The sequence below is a fragment of the Oculina patagonica genome, chromosome 6 (genome assembly GCF_052425735.1).
Source record: "Oculina patagonica isolate OP01 chromosome 6, crgOcupat, whole genome shotgun sequence".
Taxonomy (NCBI): domain Eukaryota; kingdom Metazoa; phylum Cnidaria; class Anthozoa; order Scleractinia; family Oculinidae; genus Oculina; species Oculina patagonica.
In genome coordinates, this window is record NC_135763.1 from 32,790,498 (window position 1) to 32,806,133 (window position 15,636).

Sequence of the window (15,636 nt, forward strand, 5' to 3'; positions counted from 1 at the left end):
AATTTGATTTTCTTAAAACTAGCATATTAACCCTCAAAGCCTCGCTTCTCGGAAAAATATTTGTTTTAAGAACATCAAATTTTTGCGGGTCAACTATCAACCGATAGTTCCTCGAAAGACACACTATATTGACTCAATTGTTTAGATAGAGTAAGATGACTTCAAAGCCGCCAAACTTAACTGGGCCAAACAAGCTTGAAACCCGACTCGAAAACACTATCGAAAACTGTGTTTGTCGAGTAGTTTGATAACACCACGGGAAATCCATGAATGGCGAGTGAACACTAAGCTTGAAGAGCATTTAGTGTAGGAAAACGGTCTTTGCGAGAAACAATTAGGGTTTACTTGTACAAGCGAACAAATCAGACTTTGTAATAATTTCCACGAGTGGCGCGACGCAGCCACTAGTGGAAATTAGAAAAAGTCCGATCTGCTCACAAGTACAATTAATCCCTTTGAACGTCGATGAAGATGAGCTTTTTATTGAAAAGGCTACTTAAATCTTACCTTAACGCATTCTTGTTCCCTCCTTTCTGTTCCATGTTGAATTTGTTGATAAAGACCATCGACGTTCATCGTTTTCAGATTGATCTTTGACGATTTCTCACACACAAGGCCGCGAGTGAAGAAGACTGGAAACGAGTTGTGACAGTGGTGCAGCCGCGTTTTTTGGCGCGAAACTCTGAGCGTAATACAGTTGATTTTAAATTGTTCAGCTAGTGATACTTTTTGGCAATTTTGGGATAAATTGTTCTGCTGTCGACTCATCAGATGCCAGTAGTTACGGAAGCATTATTATTTTTTTTAAAATGGAGTAAACACCCCTGGTACACATATAGATAGAATACCACACTGAGGATAATTCGTTTCTAAAACTCGACTTCCAGCTATCTGTTCCGACCTGGAATATAAACCGGCATGGGACTAACTTTTCTGCACTCAATTCATGTCGTGAGACGATAGCGAGCACCTCATGACATATTTATACCACGTTACACTCAATTCACGTCGGTTAGCCTAACTAGCGCTCCAGTTAGCCTGAATAGCACTCCGGTTAGCCTAAATAGCGTTCAGTTAGCCTAACTTGCACTCCGGTTAGCCTAAATAGCACTCCAGTTAGCCTACTTTAGCTTGGGTTGCTTGTGGTTAGCTTTTGTAATAGGGTTAGCTGGTTGTCGGTGGCCTAGTGGATATAATTCCCGCTCGGTATGCCGGCGACCCGGGTTCGAATCCTCTTGGTCTCAATTTTTTCTAGCTTAACTTATACCTCGTGTATGAAAAAATAAGTCTCACGACTTGAACTGAGTGCGGAATAGTCACTTCCTAACCAGCATACTGAGTTTTCTTGACGACATAATCTTAATTCGTGCTCCCATTCGAATCAATACTTGATTCGATGGTCAGACATGAAAACAAGATTCTTACGTCTGACCTCATTAGTTTGGTTCTCTTTCACACTAAAATGCAGAGCACGCATCAGCGTCGAGCGTCGAGGGCGAGCAGGCCCGTCGTCATCCAAAGCGTGGATTCTCCAACACAGGAAGTCGCTGATAAAGAAGAGGTCGGCCTGTTTACATGACGGGAGGGTAACCCTCCTAGAAGGGTTACCCTTCTTGAAGAGTCAAAAGATAGCCGTCTTTTACATGTATAGGGTTATCCCTAGGGGTATCTCTGCCAAAAACTCGACGGAAACCTGAAGCCGTTACGGATTGGAAAAAAAAATAACACCGATCAATTTCTCAAAATTTCCTGTAAATCGAACTAAAGGTGGTTTGTCTTTGATTAATTTCACTCAGACGAACACTGCAATATTATCCCGAGGTTTCTCAAACTAATTTTCGTTCCCTTGGTCTACTCTAGGCCACGCTTAGACTTTCTCCAGGGAAGTAGCCGCTTTGAGACAATCCGAGGCAATTGCCTGAGTCATGTTTTTAGTTTTTGCTGTTGTTTTCTTTTTGAAGAGGGAAAGTAAATACTTAGAAAGATAATTTAACCATGGACACTGCCTCAGTTATAATTTTCTTCTGGCTACCGCTCTGGATACGCGGAGACGTGGATACGCATTTGAAAAGAACAACCTACCCTTTAGATAAGGTAGGTATAATTCTGAGCGGATACACAGAAACGCAGTAGAAGAAAGCAATATAGTCTTTAGATAAGGTAAGTAAATTTTTGACTGGACACGCAGTGGATACGCAGTGAATACTCAGGGGATATTCAGTAAATACGGATACGCTGTGGATACGGGGTGGATACGTTTTGGATCAGGAGTAGATGAGCAGTGGATACGTTATGGTTACACAGTCGACACGCAGTGAATACGTTGTCAATAAATAGTAGATTCGTGGCCGATACGTGGTGGATGCGGAATGGATTCGTAGAGGATACGCAGAGCATACGCAGTGGATAAGTGGTGGATACGCAGTCGATACGGAGTGGATGCGCAGTGGATACGTGTTCGATATGCAGTGGTACGTGGTGGATACACAGACGATTCCTGGTGGATATGTGGTGGATACCCACTGGATACGTGGTGGATAAACATTGGAAACGTGGTGGATACGCAGTGCATACGTGGTGGATACGCAATTGATACGTGGTGGATACGCAGAGGATACTTGGTAGTACGCATTGCATACGCAGTGGATACACAGTGGTGGATACGCAGTGCATTCGTGGAGAATACGAGAATACGAGTGGGTACGTGGTGGACACGCAGTGGATACGTGGTGGATAAGAAGTGGATACTTGGTGGGTACGAAGGGGAAACTTGGTGAATACGATACGTGGGGGATACAAAGTGGATACGTAGTGGATACTTGGTGGATACGCAGTGGATACTTGATGGATACGCAGTAGATACTTGGTGGATACGCAGTGGATACTTGGTGGATACTTGGTGGATACGTAGTGGATACTTGGTGGATACGCAGTGGATACTTGATGGATACGCAGTGGATACTTGGTGGATACTTGGTGGATACGTAGTGGATACTTGGTGGATACGCAGTGGATACTTGGTGGATACGCAGTGGATACTTGGTGGATAGACAGTGGATACTTGGTGGATACGCAGTGGATACATAGTGGATACGAAGTGGATACGCAGTGGATACGCAGAGGATACATGGTGGTTGCGCAGTGGATACCTAGTGGGTATGCAGTGGATACTTGGTGGATACGCAGTGGATACATGGTGGATAAGAAGTGGATACTTGGTGGGTACGCAATGGATAAGAAGGGGATACGTGGGGGATACAAAGTGGATACGTAGTGGATACTTGGTGGATACGCAGTGGATACGCAGTGGATACTTGGTGGATACGCAGTGGATACTTGGTGGATAGACAGTGGATACTTGGTGGATACGCAGTGGATACGCAGTGGATACATACTAGTTATGCAACGCTTTCGAGTGGTATACTATGGAATATCCCACGAGTCACTTGTATTTTCTCGGTATACACACGAGCCTTGGTGGATACTTGGTGTATACGCATTGGATACTTGGTGTATACGCAGTGGATACATAGTGGATACGCAGTGGATACTTGATGGATAGCCAGTGGATACTTGGTGGATACACAGTGGATACTTGGTGGATACGAAGTGGATACTTGGTGGATACGAAGTGGATACTTGGTGGATACGCAGTGGATACTTGGTGGATACGCAGTGGATACATAGTGGATACGCAGTGGATACATAGTGGATACGCAGTGGATACTTGGTGGATATGCAGTGGATACTTGGTGAATACGCAGTGGATACTTGGTGGAGACGCAGTGGATACTTGGTGGATACGCAGTGGATATGCAGTGGACACATAGTGGATACGCAGTGGATACATAGTGGATACTTGGTGGATACTTGGTGGATACGAAGTGGATACTTGGTGGATACGCAGTGGATACTTGGTGGATTCGCAGTGGATACTTGGTGGATTTGCAGTGGATACGTAGTGGATACGCAGTGGATACATAGTGGATTCGCAGTGAATACTTGGTGGATATGCAGTGGATACAGAGTGGATACGTAGTGGATACTTGGTGGATACGCAGTGGAGACTTGGTGGATACGCATTGGATACTTGGTGGATACGCAGTGGATACTTGGTGGATACGCAGTGGATACTTGATGGATAGGCAGTGGATACTTGGTGGATACGCAGTGGATACTTGGTGGATACGAAGTGGATACTTGGTGGATACGCAGTGGATACTTGGTGGATACGAAGTGGATACTTGGTGGATACGAAGTGGATACTTGGTGGATACGAAGTGGATACTTGGTGGATACGAAGTGGATACTTGGTGGATACGAAGTGGATACTTGGTGGATACTTGGTGGATACGCGGTGGATACTTGGTGGATACGCAGTGGATACATAGTGGATACGCAGTGGATGCTTAGTGGATACGCAGTGGATACTTGGTGGATATGCAGTGGATACAGAGTGGATACGTAGTGGATACTTGGTGGATACGCAGTAGATACTTGGTGGATACGCAATGGATACTTGGTGGATACGCAGTGGATACTTGGTGGATACGCAGTGGATATGCAGATGATACATAGTGGATACGCAGTGGATACATAGTGGATACTTGGTGGATACGCAGTGGATACTTGGTGGATACGCAGTGGATACTTGGTGGATACGCAGTGGATACATAGTGCTTGCGGAGTGGATACTTGGTGGATACGCAGTGGATACATAGTGGTTGCGTAGTGGATACTTGGTGGAGACTTGGTGGATACTTGGTGGATACTTGGTGGATACGCAGTGGATACTTGGTGGATACGCAGGGCAACCCTCCTTCCATTTAAACACGCCGTTAGTTAATCACATTGGAAAGTTAAAGCGGTTTAATTAAATGCAGGGTAGGTTCCATGCCTTGTCTTTTATCTCAGTGACATCCTCGTCCCCAGAGACGCTTGTCCCTCCTTGTCGGCGCGGCGGAGCCTGTGCACGAGATATCAGTGGCTCTGGGGACGCATGATTAAACTAGCTAGATTTTAGCAAATGTAGTTTCAAATCTTGCTTATGAAATCAACCGCTCAATCTCTGATATAACTAAGGGATTTTAAAACGGTTCATCTGATTGGCAGTTCTTTTTGTTTAAATCCAGCCAATTAAATCATTTTTCACCAGAGCTTACAGCCACTTGTTTTGCGTGCACAGGCGCCAACAGTTATTAAAGAGGGACCAGAGGGTCTGGGGACGAGAATGTCTCATTGACAGAACTTGAAGCGCGCAGACTGATTGGAGCACTGGAATAGTTAGTTGCCAGCCTTTTTCGCTAGAATGAGTCAGCACTGGAAAGAAACATTTATTCCGACTTCTAAACTGATTGCGATTCAAGCGATGATTTATGCTCATTCGTAGTCGTAATTTAGAAAACTTAAGGAAACGTTGATGGAAGCTATATAAAGAAGTATAAAGGGAACAGTCAAACAAACGCTGGCAAGTCTCAAAAATACAAATTCATCGTAACATCGACAACAATTTCATCAAAAGGTAGGCAATACTGTATATCTGAAAATTAGGTATATAAATATATAATCACGATTGCAGATATTTATGATCAAAAAAAAATGAATATAGTAGAACCCCGATTTCTCGAACATCCAGGGGAAACGAAAATTTCTTCGAGAAATCGGAAGGTTCGCGAAATCAGAGATGCAATTACAGAGAAGTACTATTCAAGGGAAACGTAAATTGATTCGAGAAACTGGGAGGTTCGAGAAATTTGGGATGCAATTACAGAGAAGTACTGAAACGAAAATTGGTTCGAGAAATCAGGGATAACATTACTAAGAAGTACTATCCAAGGGAAACGGAAATTGCTTCGAAACATTGGGAGTTTCGAGAAACCGAGGGTTCGAGAAATTGGGATTCTACTGTATTTATGTAAAATTTTATCACAAGGCAATATTATCAATTAGTCATCATAGAATGAGCGCATGTAGCCAAAATAGAATGGCAAATTTCAACATCTGGTGTATTGTACTACTATACCATTACCCACTGATCAGCTGAGATCGAATATAAATTATTTTCTGAAGATTGTTAACAGCTGAGGACTAGTGAGAAGTTGGACCTCGCAGACACGTTTCTGCTCTGCGCTACATGTAAATTGCTGTAGTGCGTGTAACTTAATGACGCACGTGGAATTTCAATTTCAATTGATACGACGTGTTCTTTTCCTCGTTCTCCACTACAAACCTGTTCAAATAGGAATTGTTGTCAATCTTTCAGAACTGACTCCAATCAAAACATCAGCTGGTTGTTCAAAACATAAAGCAGTGATTAATTAGCTTTAGCTTTTTACCTGTAGAGTCATCCACAACGGAGTTCTTTCAGAACTGTTTGAGATGCTCACTGGAGTGCGCCAGGGTTGCTTGCTGTCGCCCTTCTTGTTCCTGCTTGTCATCGACTGGATAATGCGGAGGACGACAGAAAAACATCAGGATGGCATACAGTGGACACTCACGACCCGGTTAGAAGATCTTGACTTTGCCGACGACATTGCCCTTCTTTCACATAACCACAGGAGCATGCAATCCAAGCTAACAAGACTGGCAAAGATCTCAATGCAGACGGGCCTTAGGATCAGCAAATCCAAGACGAAGGTGATGAGGGTTAACACCAAGAATGCAGATAGGATAGAACTAGATGAGGATGAATTCGACGAGGTGGAGGACTTTGCGTACCTTGGAAGTAACATCAGCAAGGACGGTGGATCTGATCAGGACATACGAGTGAGGATCGGAAAGGCAAGAACTGCATTCACCATCTTGACACCTGTTTGGAGATCAAAAGTGATTTCCAGAAAGACCAAACTACGGTTATTTAATACCAACGTAAAGTCAGTCCTCCTTTACGGCTCTGAAACGTGGAGAGTAACAAAAGCGAACTCCACCAAACTGCAGACCTTTATCAACAAATGCCTGAGATCCATCATGGGCATCCACTGGCCAGAGGTCATAACAAATGAAGAGCTTTGGACAACAACTGAGCAGGAAAGGATCAACATCCAGATAAGAAGGCGTAAGTGGGGTTGGATTGGGCACACCCTCAGGAAAACAAACTGCAATGTCACCAAGCAGGCACTGAGATGGAACCCACAGGGGAAGAGGAGCCGAGGCCGTCCCAGAAACAGCTGGAGGAGGACGGTAGATGACGAGGCGAGCAAAGCAGGCTACACCTGGACGCAGATTGAAAGGATAGCCCAAAACAGAACACGATGGCGAGCAGTGGTTTCCGTGGACCTATGCTCCATGGGGAGCGAAAGGGTTTAAGTAAGTAAGTAATTAGCTTTAATTTCTGTCAGGGCAGAACTTGCGAGTGTATTTCATCGTGAAAAGCATAAAAATGGGAAAAATCAAAACTAGAGAAGCTTAGACATTTTTCTCGGAAAAGCAGAAGTTGGCTCGCCCCCAGGCCCCAAAAGTTACAGTAAAATGTATGGGACTGAGCCCCGATATAACGATGTTCGATATACTGAGGATATTCCCGATATAACGATGAGAATTTAGCGGACCGAACGTAAAATCCTCCCGATATAACGATATTATCAGTTCACAGTCACAATTTATTTGCAAAACGTCGAATTTAATGCAATAACATCACAGTTATTAAGTGATCTCTAACGTTTTTTAAACAGCATTGTACGATGATATACGTAAATGATACTGCGTTCTTTATCAAAATTATTCTCTTTATCCTCCTTTTATATGCAGTAAAAGTACTTTTAAGTTTACCCCGATATAACGATATTTTCGGTTATTTTACGGCCATATCGTTATATCGGGAGTTTCGATATAGCGATTCCTCGATAATTATAACGATATAATTTTGCTGCTCCCTTGGCATATCGTTATATCGGGGTCCACTGCACTGTACTGACTTTCCCTACCCGAAGGCAGTCCACGAACAAAAAATTGTGAAGCTTTACTGGATTGATGCAGTCCTTTAGATGAAATGTGTGCGCTTCTCTTTTAATATTAGCGATCTACACAATATTACAAGATATATAAATATAAAGACTGTAAGTCAAATTATCTACCAAGTCAGCGGAATTACCCCACCCATGTCATACGGGACTCATTCGGCAACGTTATTCAAACTACTGGAATAGAACGGAACTGTGTGTGAATTTTCCAACCATATTTAGTCTTCTGTTTTCCCGGCTTTTCTTGACCTTAAATGTAAACGAGTTATAATATTATATTGCCGAACGTGATCTTTAAAGGAAATTGTCGGTGGGAAGTGAAAGGCCGAAAAAAGCACATTATACACTCAATCTTTTTTTTACTGATCTGACTCGTAATTCAGTATCTTCACTGTACATTATCTTACTAATAAAATTTTCCCTTTGGTGATCTTTGCCTTTATTCCCTTGACCTAACTTTTTTATTTCGTTTATGGATGATCAACTTTCAGGAAATTGTTTTTTCTTTCTATAAACTGCAACTTAACAAGGAAACGGAAAAGGTTCGACATATGACGTATAACAATAAAAATAAGTCTGCCAGAAACACATTGAACACGTGCCAGTCACTTTATTTGTCAGGTTTCGCTTTCATCGAAGGCTTCTTTCTCTGACGCTCTTGCTAAAACGTACTCTCATACTTTTGCAATTGCCAAGGTAAGTCGTGTATTACAGTCAAAACTCTCCTCACGGACACCTCCGTAATACGGGCACCTCTTTTATACGGGCAGTTGACTCGGTCCGAAAATAAAGAGACCAAATTAAAATTCATTTACACACTACCTCTGTACTGAATACAGACACCTACATAAAACGTACACCCGACCCCGTCCCTTTGGTGTCCGTATTAAAGGGGTTCTACTGTAATTAATGAATAATTCGCTAACCATAGGCAGGTTCATCGTGTAGCATAACTTTAACTGTCCTCTGGCATCCCTGAGGACTATCACGCTGTTCCGTTGTTCTTTACTACCTTGTTTTGTCGCATAATTGTCCATTGTCGCATAATTGTGGCGCGCGATAAACCAGAATTTAGTCTCCGCGCTGTTTACTTGTTCGCTCCGGCGAGAATTAATCAATACCGCACAGATATACCCACCATTGAATTAAGGTAAAATTTATTTCTTTGTTCTATCTTACAAGTAAGCTTCGATGCAGGCGAAATATCTCAGTGTAAGCAAATCGACTTCAGTGTAGGCGAAACATCTCAGATCGATCGTGTCGGTGAATCGACTTGTAGGCGAATCATCCGGATTCCGGCCGCTGAAAGGTCCTGAAACTGAGCAGTACAGTTGTGACAATAGACCATTTGCATTATGACGTAAAAGCGCAAAGACTTCTGGTAGTTGTAGTTAGGTTCGCGGGAAAACACCATTTCTGCCTTATGATTGGCTAAGGGCAGCCAAGCGTGAAGGTGGACATCCAAGACTTTTATTTTGATCTGAAGTTGAGCTGCAAAGTTTACGCTCTTGTTGCTTCGAAATTTGTTTATACATTTATTTTTTCAGTTACCTGTCAAAAATATAGAAAACAGGATGATAGCTTTGGAATGAAAATTGACTAAGTTCTGTGTTTTAACCAAGACAGACAAATGTTGTTCGTGTTCAAGTAAGTTTGAGTGTGGCGGAGTTGACTTGCTAGAGATTCATTCATCGCGGCCGACAACTTCTCTTCGTAAATAATTTTAGCCTAATATCACAGCTTCAAAAAAATGCGCACTGGAAACAGATTGCTTGAAAGGACGAGTCGAGGATATAACTTTGTTCTTAATCGATTTTCAGACGTTCAACAAACGATCGCTTCCATCGTTCACAGGTGAATTAATTATTCACTGAAAAGCTTAGAAAATTTACCATATATCATGATTGCTCGGCGGGACGGTCAGTTCAATTAATTTTTACAGTGAGAGAGAGAAACGAGTCAAATAATTTTCCTCGTTCAATCGAGCTTCATCGATGAATCATGAAGGGTCAATCATAAAGGATTTTCAAGCTGATCAATCAAAACTTCCCTGTGCAGGTGAATACAGATCATTTGTTTTTATCTTAAAATTGTATTTTTTCGTCAAATTAGAACTGTAATTGCAATATTCTTTAACAAAGAAGTTTTCTTGTTTTTGTACTGGAAATGTCAACTCGTCAAGTAGCAGTTGTGGTTTCAATCCGAGCGAGGGCCGTGCGAGCAAATATAATTTTATTTCCATAATCTTGTTGATGAACGATTACTTGTGCGACTCGAAAGGTGAGCCTCAAAGATTTTTACGAGTGTAGAAATCATGTACTGTGCTCCTCATGTTTAGAAAGGGTAAAATATTGCGTCTTCGTATATTATTTGAATATACCTGGTAAGCAAAAGTTTTAGGAATTTAACTAAATAACCGCGCGACTGAGACTTGGAGGAAACACTCGTTGAAACTTCACTACAAAACGCAACCCAGCAAATATACAATTTCTTGCATAGCTTTTTTTTTCATTTTAACGGACTTGGTTTTATACTGAGAGGTTGCTTTTTGCCCTTTAAATGAAGCCACAGGGACGTCTTCTTCGGTGAGAGTAATTTTCTTTACCTCCATCACGATTTTCTTGGGCAAGCGGGCTTGATGACGATTCAAAATTTCCCGCGAACCTAACTACAACTACCAGAAGTCTTTGCGCTTTTACGTCATAATGCAAATGGTCTATTAACTTTATATCGCCTTGGACGATCCAGAATTTCTCGCCTGACAGTTTCAGATGTTCAGCTGCTTATCTAGAAGTTCCCAACAGATTAGGAAAGTGGATTCGACTCTATGAATGATTTTTAGGTAACTGATACGCTGTCTGTATAAATCAAGTTGTTTTCAGCTTTATATACTTTCGAAATAACCTGCGAATACAGCCGCCTCTCATTCGCTCCCGCTACTACGTGCGAAACGCGTTTCGCACGTAGTAGCGGGAGCGAATGAGAGGCGGCTGTATATTCGCAGGCTAACTTTCGAAATAGTTTCAGTTATACAGTATTTGACGGTGCACATGTGCTATAAGCACTAATGCGGCATTCCGTTTTCACTGTATTGTTCAGCGCAATGGTGAATCGATTTGTCTGTTCAGAAAACTCAGAACAGGCATAAACAATGAAAGATAAAGCTAGTGTATGCCGATTTTCGCTTGCATGTTAAACAGGGAACGTACTTCTTTAGAGTCGTGAACTGTACAGTATTGTTCAGCACAGTCTTTTCAGTTTATTTTAGTCTCAGTACAAACATAAAAATTATAAATAAGGTCTCTCACTGATGATTTGATATTTACTAAATCCGATTACGAGACGAAATGTTTAAAATGATGACTCGTTCGGTTTCGGGCGGAGTCGCGTAGCGACAAAAAGTGACACGAAAAATATGTTTTCTTCCAACAGCGAAAATCCACTGAATAAGAAAGCGTTCTCCTTCATCGGGCACAATCAGACCTGATTTATTGTGAAATTGGAATGAAACTAGTAAATAATAAAGATGGTAAATTCTAAACTTGGTGATAAATAATGAAGATGAATTTTTTCAACAATGACACGAGCATGGGACAAAGAAAAAATTCTGAGTTCCCGACGGGATTCGAACCCACGGCCTGCTAGATACTGGTTGGGCGCTCTAGCCAACTGAGCTACGAGAGACTCGTTGTGAGCTGGGCCATTTACTGGGTTGATATGTGACACGCGTCCTGCATACTGCTAGGATCAGCAATGTCGAAATCATCAAATGTGTTGTAAATAATAAAGATGGTAAAATTTAAGCTCGGTGATAAATAATGAAGATGAATTTTTTCAACAATGACACGAGCATGAGACAAAGAAAAAATTCTGAGTCCCCGATGGGAATCGAACGCACGGCCTCCCAGATATATACCGGTTGGGCGCTCTAGCCAACTGAGTTACGAGAGACTCGTGTTGAGCTGGCCCATTTATTTATTTACTACACATTTTAAAATTTACCATCTTTATTATTTACTACAGGAGGCCATGGGTTCGATTCCTGTCGGGGACTCCGTGTCATTGTTGAAAAAATTCATCTTCATTAGAATGAAACTGATAAACATTTTGTGTTATTAATCCCTCGGAATAATCCTTACAACATGGCCTATCCAAACCGCATTTTACTCATAGATCGCCGGACTGCATCAGAAATGCGCGCAGATAGTCAAGTTTCCGCGTGGTATTTGTCCCACTCGCGCGCGAGTTTCGGTCCTCGCTCGACATTAGGGACTTTAAGATACCTGGACGGCTGACATCGAGGACGGCTGACCGGAAGTAATTTATCGCGTGTAGCGTATATTGCGCATGCCCGCTCCACGCACATTGCCGTCCAGCTCCGTCCAGCTGTTGTCGAGGACGTGAGAAGTAGAGTTTTGCCGTCCACCAGTGAACGGGAGTGCTTTTTGTATGATTTCTTTTAAAAGTCTCATTATTTTTTAATTCTGTTACTTTGTTAGGTGGTCCTTTATGGTATTTTTAGGTTTGGTACTGATAAAAAGTTAAGAAGTCAAGTTTTATTTGCGGTTGCGAATATATTTGCTGTGCTTTGCATAAACGCTGATGGCGAAGCCACGTGCGTGAAATTATGAACTTTCTTGCTTGTGTTTCTACAAAAATTTCACTTGAAATTTTTACCCTGTGAATGAAAATAGTGCTTTCTGGTCCCAGACTTTGGGCTAGAAGCGCCAAATGTTTTTCTTCGCATGTTTTGGGCTAAGGAATTATTGATCCACTAACGAAGCCGTCCTCCGTTCACACACGCCGGCTCTTAACGTTGGAAGTTCCCGTCAAGAACGTCGACATCGGCCCAGTCCTCCTCGCGAAATTCTACCGTCCTCGCACCGTCCTCGAGGTCAGCCGTCCAGGTATCTTAAAGTCCCTATTGCGAGTCTGCTGGCTCGCAGACTCGCCGTCTACAAGTTCGTTGACAGAACCGTAGACATTCTTATTCTTAGGTCATTTTAACTTCAATAAAAATAAAAAACACACTGCGGTGACAAACATGACAGGACAACGCAAGTCGAAAAAAACTTTGATTTAAGAACTTAACGTTTCGTATGTTACAACATACATCTTCAGAAGTGACGGTTAAAAAGATTACAATAAGATTTAAACGTGAAATTAAGACTGGTACCTAATCTAAAAAATAATGACAATGTTGTTAATTAATAACAAACAGACTTAAAAATCTGCAGAAGAAAAATAAACATTATGGCTAGTAGAGAAAACGTTTCTCACTGCCAACGTTTTCATTTAAGGCCGGTTTTAAATCACGAATCAACAATGTCTCCTTTATTTTACAATGTATATCTGATCGCCCGGTTGCTAGAATGTCAAAGTGATCCCATTTGATGTTGTGACCCATTAATGTGATGTGATCTGCAATGGCTGATGCGTGACAGTTCTTCTATAGTGCTTTAAAATGTTCAGTTTTCCTTTCGTGTAATCGACGCTTTGTTTTTCCAATATAAAAATCATTGCAGTCCCAGCAACTTGCCTTGTAAACAACTTTGAGACATTTGACAGAAGCTAACGTTTAGCGGAGCAGCTTCCAGGCCCCCGGCGGCCTAGCTCGCTCTTGTCTTGGGTTCGCTAGCTCTCGTGCCGTGTTCTTAGTCGGGCTAGTCCGCTAAATTTCGCTCCCTCCATCCCTCCCCCCTTTTCACCATTCCTCTTCCCCTGGGGTAGGGTCGTCTTTCTTACTCCACAGATATTTTAGTGTGACTCAGTGCAAAGGGCCCACGCTATGGCGTCGGTTTCCATAGCAACCGTCCAAGCACCTTCCCTTCTGTCGGGCCACTAGCTCCCCATGGGGTCTAGGTCTCGAGTGCCCCGTCCCTTTGCATCCCAGGCCACTCCTCGCCGTTATAGCGTAGCGCGGACATTAATGAAAATGTCGATGCCAGAGAGTTGGTCATGCGATTGCCTAGTCCCTTGGAGTTCTCTCTTTGACAAACATGGGCAAGATCCTGAAAACGGATTAGTCCATATTGAAGTCTTACGTCAGATTAAATAATAACGTCACGATTGAGCAGGTAAAAGAGAAAAGGGGCACACGGGTAGCCAGCCTCTTTCAACGTCTCGACTGTGCTTTATATCAAATAAAGGCCGTTAGTGGAGGAGTAGTCTTTAAACCTCATTTCACATGATGGTCGACGAAAGTAAGAATGTGGAAATTTATTTCTTTGATAAATGGTCTTTCGCCGGTTCGAATCATTCATCTCCTATGATGTCTTGTATTAAGTTATACTTTATAGTTTTCACATAGATCAAGAGAGTTTGTACTTCTGATCATGATTTACATTTAGCTCGCGATATCGCTTTTCTTCCTTGTGATCTCCGGTAACACATCAATGTTGCTAGTACCATTTGTTTTATAAAAAAAAGTAAGGCGCGAGGCAAGGACGAGCTGAACAACTTCTCAAATTCGTTTTTTATCACTCTAAAATTCATCCTCGTCCTTACGTTATAATAGAGCTCACGATCCTTCTGGTCTGCGTCAGGGATCCAGATCTGGCGCAGACCAGAATTAAGGATCGAGGGCTCTGGGATGAGAATTTGGGTATTTTCAGAGCTTTTCTACCCTGAACGCAGACGCATTACCGGCGCGAAGAGAAGCGACAGCCGGAATTGCGTCTGCGTTCGCAGGCTAGAGCTTTTCAGGCATTCCATAACTTTTGTAGCCTCCTACGCAGACGTTTTTTGGCTCGTCACGCAATCTTGTCTGCGTCGGAGGCTGCAACATTTATGAAATGCCTGAAAAGCTCTGAAAATACCCCCGAGGGGTCACCGTGATTTTGCATGGACTTGTATGGGCAGAATTGTGATGAGATTTGAATTCCTACAAATTACTAGATCTGTTCTAGATTTTCGATTTACATATCGTCGGCTAGATGATCTAAGTAGCAAAACTGGATTGCTGATGTACAAAGGCTGCCTTAAAGACCGCGCTTATAAGGTTTATATAATAAATCCCATTCACAGACTAAACAGATGAAAATACTACTCATTCCTTTGTTCAATATTGCTAAAAGCTTTATTTACTAGGTACTGTCCTGTACAGTACTGTACTGTACGTTGACAGTTAAGAAACATAGGGGTACTGTAGGCAACTCAGTACCCGTAAAACGTTTTAACTTATTGTTTCAGCTCTAAGAGGACGATTCAAAGCGGAGTTTAGCGCCTTTCTCTTGTCACGAAAAGAAAACCTGAGAATAGGCCAGTGTGATAAGCGGGAGGACCGAAAGGAAGCCAAGGAAAAAGGTAGGGAGATAATAGAGACACATATCATTATAGGGATACTACAAGGCTGGTTGTTTAGAAATTCTTTAAAGTGTAGATAATTATGTACTCAAATCCACGGTCAGTATAAAACCCAGAGCCTCGGGACCCTTAGCCGGGTCAAAATCGGTCTTCTTTGTATTTATTATCCTCATGCAGCAACTCTTGATAGTATTTTATCAAATGGAATAAAGGCACATTATTATTGTAGGTCTTGTAGATCTCAGCAGAGCTGCATATTGGTTTCTCTCATTTGTGTTAGAACTGGCCTTCTGCAATGCCCGACAAGGCCAAAACTAGAGGAACTGGCCTTAAAGTGTTCCTATGATCGTGACTGATAAACATTACTCGTTAT

General features: G+C 42.2%; 1 long non-coding RNA gene across 1 annotated transcript in view; it reads right to left on the reverse strand.

Annotated features, from left to right (window-relative positions):
• The window catches only part of LOC144656658 (uncharacterized), a 523,850-nt gene that overhangs the window by 122,311 nt on the left and 385,903 nt on the right, over positions 1–15,636 (reverse strand). The window lies entirely within an intron of this gene.